General features: G+C 39.7%; 1 long non-coding RNA gene and 1 other non-coding gene across 2 annotated transcripts; one reads left to right on the forward strand and one right to left on the reverse strand.

Moving 5' to 3' along the window:
• The first annotated feature begins 873 nt into the window (after positions 1 to 873).
• Positions 874 to 1,012, forward strand: LOC120256999. The gene has a single exon (XR_005535478.1). It is a non-coding gene; the product is annotated as a small nucleolar RNA Z247 (small nucleolar RNA).
• A 4,197-nt stretch (positions 1,013 to 5,209) lies between these two features.
• Positions 5,210 to 6,153, reverse strand: LOC120256998. The gene is made up of 3 exons (XR_005535477.1): positions 5,988 to 6,153; positions 5,811 to 5,889; positions 5,210 to 5,379 (listed from the first exon to the last, which is right to left on the reverse strand). It is a non-coding gene; the product is annotated as an uncharacterized LOC120256998 (long non-coding RNA).
• Between the last annotated feature and the right edge of the window lie 1,380 nt (positions 6,154 to 7,533).

A 7,533-nucleotide genomic window follows, 5' to 3' on the forward strand; every position in this document is an offset into this window, starting at 1 on the left:
ATGCTTTGCTTGGATGGGGGTTTTAGGGGATTTAATAAAGTATGGTAAAGGATGGTAAAGTATGGTAAGGTATGGTTTAGAGAAGTTATGAATCATACTTTGTTTGGGAGGAAGGTATGGTAAAGTAAGGTTTTCAAACCAATGTTGTATTTGTTAGAGATAAGATGTTAGAGATAAGATATGCTTCTCAAGATAAGACTCATAGCAATGTATTAAAGATAGAAGTAGTTTATAGATAACAATTAATATCCCTCTAACAATTGTAACCTTCTTGTAACCAACGCTACGTTTTGCCAGCTATATAACAAAGCTACGCGGCCTCCGTGTGAGGTTAAAGAACGCTTCCACTAAAGTTTTCATGGTACCAGAGCCTTCCTCATAGATACATCTACTAGCTGCCATGAGCACATCTTCCTCCTCAGCTCCGGTCGGCACCTCGCCGCTTAGCTGCCCGTGTGATGAGAAGCTAGGCAAGAACAACTATTTGCTATGGAAGGCACAAGCCCTTCCCTCACTGTGAGGGGAGCCCCGATGTTTAGCTACCTCGACTGCAGACTATCGTCGCGCCACCGTCGGAGATCAACATCAAAGATGGTGACAAGACTATGAAGGGACCAAATCCGGCGTACACCCAGTGGATCGTCGTTGATCAGCAAGTCCTCGGATACCTGATGTCGTCCTAACACAAGTTGTGTCGGGTCTCCACGTACAGCGACTATGGACGACTCTCGCGAAGATGTTCTCTCGAAGACTCGAGCCCAGGCGATCAACACTCGGATTGCTCTTTCCACTACAAAAAGGTAATATGACGGTTAATGAATATTTTTACCAAGATGAAAGCTCTAGGGTGATGAGGTTGCGGTACGGAGAAAGCCACTCGACGATGAAGATATGGTGTCGTATATACTCGCCGGGCTTGACGCTGACTTTGAGCCGATTGTGTCGACTTTAGCAACCCGGGTGGAGCTGGTCAGTGTGGCCGAGCTCTACTCACAAATGCTGGGGTTTGAAGGCAGAGCAGATCTACGACAAGGTGCATAGCAAGCAAACTCTGCCTCGTTTGGACGAGGCGGAAACCAGCGTGGCCGAGGTCGCAATCGTGGCAATCCTCCTGCCAATCCTGGTCGTGGTCGCGGTGGAGGACGAGGTCCAACTGGTGGACGTGGAGGCGAACGTCCTATCTGCCAAATCTGTGGCAAGATGGGGCACACGGTCAGTATTTGCTGGCATCGCTATGATCCTGATTTCGTTCCACAGGAGAAGACCGCATCAGCTGTCACGCAGTCCTACGGGATTGACACAAACTGGTATGTTGATACCGGTGCCACGGATCACGCCACGCGCGAATCCCAGACAAGCTAAGCTGCTCGGGAGAGATACAACGTGGAGATCGATTCACACGGCCAACGGGATGGTATGCGCATTAGTTATCATCGGTCACCATATTAACACTCCTGATCGTCCCCTTTATCTTAATAATGTTTTGTTTACTCCCGATGCCAAGAAAAATTTGATATCTGCTGCTCGCCTTGCTGCTGATAACCATGCCTTCTTTGAAATTCACTCCAAATTCTTTTTGATCAAGGATCAGGTCACGAGGAAAGTTCTACTTCAAGGCAAGTGTAGAGGTGGTCCAGTATCCTTTTGCCCCTCATCATCATCATCCCAGCCATGTAGCAAGCTTTCGGTGTCACTAAACCTTCCTTGACTAGATGGCATGATAGGCTAGGGTCATCCATCTAGTGCCATTGTTCGCAAGTTATTTCTAGAAATAAACTTTCGCTTTTCTAAAGAGTCCAATAAAGTGTCAGCAGTGTGATGCTTGTCAACAGTGCCAAGAGCCATCGCCTCCCCTATCCTAAGTCTTCAAGTGTCTCGGTTTGCTCCATTAGAGCTCGTGTTTTCCGATGTTTGGGGTCCTGCTCCTGATTCTGTGGGCAGAAAGAAATATTATGTGAATTTTATTGATGATTTTAGCAAGTTTACTTGGATATATTTGATTAAGCATAAGTCCGAGTTATGCAAAAGTTTCAAGAATTTCAAGTTCTTGTAGAAAGACTCCTAAACCGGAAAATTATCACCATACAATCAGATTTGGGAGGAGAGTATGAGAAATTGAACTCCTACTTCTCAAAAATAGGTATCACACACCACGTCTCTTGCCCACATGCCCATCAACAAAATGGGTTTGCCGAATGAAAACACCGACATATTGTTGAAGTTGGCTTGTCTCTCCTAGCTCATGCTTCCATGCCCCTTAAATTTTGGGACGAAGCTTTTATTACAGCCACATCTCATTAATCGCACACCTAGCAAGCTCCTCTAGTTTTCCACACCCTTGGAACGATTACTTGGCAAGAAACCAGATTACTCACTCCTTCGTGTGTTTGGGTGTGCGTGTTGGCCAAATCTCCGTCCATATAATACTCATAAACTCGAATTTCGATCCCAACAATGTGTGTTCCTTGGCTACGCTTACTACTGTGTTTTAAGTGCTCGCGATGTGTCCACAGGTCGTGTATACATTTCCCGTGATGTCATCTTCGATGAAAATATCTTCCCTTTCACCAAACTTCATTCAAATGTCGGCCCTCTCCTTCGCTCCGAAATCCTTCTCTTCCCACATCTTCTTCCCGATCCCCGATCACGGGGACCAGTGTCAAGTGATCAGTTAACTAATGTGCATACTAACCCTCCTGATGTTGCTAATAATGTGAATACTAACCCTCCTGATGTTGCTAATAATTCTGGTGAAGTTGTGACAGATTTTGAGCAAGAAACACATGAAGTCATAGAAAGCAAGCAAAGCAGAGGAGGGTCTCTCTTAGGTTCGACCCAAAGAACCATCGGGATCGGGTGTCTTACACACCAGGCGCCAACCAGCTGGATGGAGGTGCCTTTTCCCACGCCAATGTGGCAAGACCCGGGATCGGGCGAGCGGGATCACCCCGACACGATCGCCGTGGGGGTGGGTCGTCGCCACGGGATCTTCTGCCGCACCGGAAACATTCGTACCAACTGCTCGGCCACACACAAGGTCACAAAGTGGAATTATTAAGCCTAAAATCTATACAGATGGGCACATCAGGTATAGTTATTTAACAACTACAGGTGAACCGCAAAGTGTAGATGAAGCACTAACGGATCATAAATGGAGGCAAGCCATGGACTGTGAATTTGATGCATTAATCAAAAACAAGACTTGGCATCTTGTACCAGCCAAACAAGGAAGAAACATAATTGATTGCAAGTGGGTCTACAAGGTTAAGAGGAAAGCCGATGGATCACTAGACATGTACAAGGCACGTTTAGTTGCCAAGGGATTTAAACAAAGGTATGGAATAGACTATGAGGACACATTTAGTCCTGTAGTCAAAGCTGCAACCATTCGAACTGTTTTGTCTATTGCAGTAAGCAGAGGATGGTGCCTACGGCAACTAGATGTACAGAATGCGTTCCTTCATGGCGTTCTTGAGGAGGAGGTCTATATGAGGCAAACCACCGTGGATATGAGGATCGTGGAGACCACATTATGTATGTAAGTTGGATAAGGCACTCTATGGTCTTAAACAAGCTCCTAGAGCTTGGTTTTGCTAGATTGAGTCGAAACCGCAAAGAACTTGGGTTTAATTCTTCTAAAGGCGAGATACCTCACTATTCCTCTATAGCAAAGATTCATCCACAATATTTTTTTATTAGTATATGTTGATGATATTATTGTGACAAGTTCATCACAAAGTGCAGTTACAGCTTTACTTAAAGATCTTGCAGCTGATTTTGCACTTAAGGATCTTGGTGATCTACATTATTTTTTGGGAATCAAGGTATCTAAAATGAAGGATGGTATTCTACTATCTCAAGACAAATATACTTCGATTTGCTTAAGAAGGTCAATATGTCAAATTGCAAACCAGCAGTCACACCATTGTGCACATCAGAAAAGTTTTCTTTGCAACAAGGAGAAGCACTTGGAGCTGAGGATTCAACTCGATATAGAAGTGTGGTTTGGAGCACTTGCAAGACTTGACCCTCACTAGACCCGGATATATCCTTCTCTCGTGAACAAGGTGTGTCAGTTCCTTCACTCACCCACAACAGTTCATTGGATCTGTAAAACGAATTCTCAGATATCTCAAACATACTCTTGGTACTGGTTTAAAGATCAAGAAAAAAATTCGCCTATGCTTGTGGAGTGCTTTCTCCGATCGTCGATCAGGGCGTGAAGTGTTGATGATCGACGCCTACTAGTGGGTTTGCAGCCTTTTTTTAGGATGCAATCTTATATCTTGGAGTGCACGTAAACAAGCAACAGTATCAAGATCCAGTACAGAAGCGGAATACAAGTCACTGGCAAATGCAACAACTCAAGTGATTTGGATACAAACCTTGTTACAAGAATTGAAGATTTCAAGTCCACCAGCAGCACAACTTTGTTGCGATAATATAGGTGCGACCTATTTATCTGCAAACCCGGTGTTCCACGCTCGAACAAAACACATTGAAGTTGATTACCACTTTGTTCATGAAAGAGTAGCGCAGAAGCTGTTAGATGTGCGGTTCATTTCAACCAATGATCAAGTTGCTGATGGATTCACAAAGGCTCTATGTGCTAAGAAGTTAGATATGTTTAAATACAATCTCAACTTATGTAAGTTATGATTGAGAGGGGATGTTAGAGATAAGATATGCTTCTCAAGATAAGACTCATAGCAATGTATTAAAGATAGAAGTAGTTTATAGATAAGATTAATATCCCTCTAACAATTGTAATCTTCTTGTAACCAACGCTGCGTTTTGCCAGCTATATAACAAAGCTACGCGGCCTCCGTGTGAGGTTAAAGAACGCTTCCACTAAAGTTTTCAGTATTTGGTTTAAAGGTAAGGTATAAGGTTTATTCCGAAATGACAATAATGCCCTTTGAATATTAAAATGCATATAAATCAAACATATTAATTTTAATATTATATTTTTGTTTATTATAACTATAAATGCTATTTTTTTAGTCCAATTACAAACATAAACACATTAATTCAATGAGTTCATACATTTATATAATTAACATGTCAAACTCTAGTGTTTGTATACATGTATTTGTATATATAAGAGTGAGACTAGTGAATCCTACCATATGAAATTTGTAAAAATAACATAACAAAGTTACCAAATACCAATTTGTTCATAGATAATAAAGTAGTCAACATGATACAATCCACACTTACTTCAATTTTTCAACAACAAAAAAAGTTCACATAATAACCTCCACACTTTCATAAGTGTCATTCACTATAGTTATTACACTTAATAAAAACCCAACACTTAAAGCAACGAAACATCGGGCAAGACATCATTGTGACGATATTGTAACCGGTGCAATTGCCCTGATAAATTAAAACAAAAAATCAACACCAATTATATTCATTAACTAATAGAATAGATAAAAATAAATACATTAGTATGACAATTATGTAATTTAAATAAAAAAATAGTTTGGTGTTCAAATGAAAATAAATTCAGTATCGTTAAGAAAGTCTTTTGCAATCTTTTTTTTTCTAATGAACAAGCTGTCAGTAAGGTTTCTTTCTTCTACAGGGTTGATGTTACTCTCTGATGAAAATATTATTTCTCAATGACTGATTAGATGAATAACTCTACAAAAAATTCATCAGAACAAAGAAATCCAAAATTCTATACTAGTCTAGCAAGATCACAAAAGGAGAACAATCCATAGTAGCACTCCAGCATCAAAATGCAAATACTAGTGAGAATCAAATCAATGGATCTAGCTTAGAAAAAAAAGAATGAAACTTACTTCAAGATGTTGTTCAAATGTGAAGATAAACAACACCACCACCACCAACAACAGCAAAGAGTATCAAAACTTGAAGGTTCTGGAATGTGAAAAAAATGAAGATCAAAACTGGGAAAGTATAATAAAAGGCTCTGAAATTTTTAAAAGCTTGAGGAACAAACTCTAGTTTCCACATACCTTTGCTTGAACTAAGAGATTTGATGGACTCCGGTGAAGGTCCGGCGAAGCTTGGCCGGATTGTGGAGACGGTGGAATCGCAGCAGAATTTAGGGCTTAGAAATGAGAGAGGAGAATGTACAGGGGTGAGAGAAGATTTAAATGTAAATTTGGGAAATATGAAAAGGTATTTTTGTCTAATGAAAAATTGAAACCCTCTCAACCCCCCATTTTGGAGGGTTGAGAAATGAGAGTAAACTGCTTCGTCAATTGACCACAATGTCATGCTTGGCCACCATTAATGCACATCTTTGGCAAAATCTAATTTCTCACATAATTTAAGAATCGGGTTGAATGACAAGCGCTTTACAACAAACTATCTTGAAATGCTCGCAACTAGGGAACTCGGCGGACGGTGGTTTCAAATTTTGAAGTGTTTGGTTGACACAAGTGTCTTGGTGTCAAACGGGCCGACACGCCCTGGCCTACTATGGCTCATGCACTATGCGTGCCGGCCCGGGCATGCCCGCTTAGAAATCGTGCCGGGCCGGCACGGCCCGCCAACCTCCAAGGTCGGCCCAGCACGTGACTCGGCCTGGTTATATTATATTTTTATTTTTATTTTAAACCCAAAAATATTAAAAAATAACTTAAAATTATTAAAAAAATATAAAAAATATCTTAAAATTTAAAAACAGAAGTCTTATTGACTAAAAAAACAAAAAATATACCAAAAAATTAAAAATAAAAAGAAAAAAACTTATATTTGGTGTGCCGGGTCATGTTGGCCCGAAGCGGGTCATGCCGGCTCGCGGGCTGCAAACCCCTAGCCCAGTACGGCATGGGGTTTGGACCGTGCCTGGCCCGAGCACAGTACTGTAGCATCATGCTTGGGCCAAGCACGACCCAACTCGTGCCGGGCCCGGGTCGGTACGTCCCGTTCGACACCACTACACAAGTGAAGTGAGGTGTGATTTTTTTATGAACATAATATATATTTGTGAAAATTTGATATATATATATTCTATAAATTTTTTTTTTATATCTACATATATTTATAAAATTCAATTTTCTCGTATACAAACATAAGTGATATTATCTTTGTTGCATTCAAAACTAAATTACCTAAAATATTTATTTTTTTCTCATTCTTTCCTATTTACTTTATTAAGTTTAGTGCGTTTTTTTTCATTCTTTTTCTCTTTTAAGTTTATTTTCAGTCATATCTGAATCGTTTTATTTGTAGGAAAAAGATATAAATAAATTTTTAATTTTTTTTAGCTATATTCATGCATGCAAATGCCTTGGAATATTTTAGACTTCCTTCACCTTTGTTAACTTCTTTCAATGCTATTCTGTTTTATATATATATATATATTGTTATTTTTACCATACGATTTTTCATGTATATAATATGTACCATAAAAAAAAATGTTTTAATATAGTTTGAGATTTGTGAAAAAGTTTGTATTCAGACATGGATATATACAAACTTTTTATAAATTTTAAATTATATACACAAATAATTTTTTTTAAATATTGTAAATAAAAAAATATTTTTAATTTG

This window comes from Dioscorea cayenensis, unplaced genomic scaffold (assembly GCF_009730915.1).
Source record: "Dioscorea cayenensis subsp. rotundata cultivar TDr96_F1 unplaced genomic scaffold, TDr96_F1_v2_PseudoChromosome.rev07_lg8_w22 25.fasta BLBR01001789.1, whole genome shotgun sequence".
Lineage (NCBI taxonomy): Eukaryota > Viridiplantae > Streptophyta > Magnoliopsida > Dioscoreales > Dioscoreaceae > Dioscorea > Dioscorea cayenensis.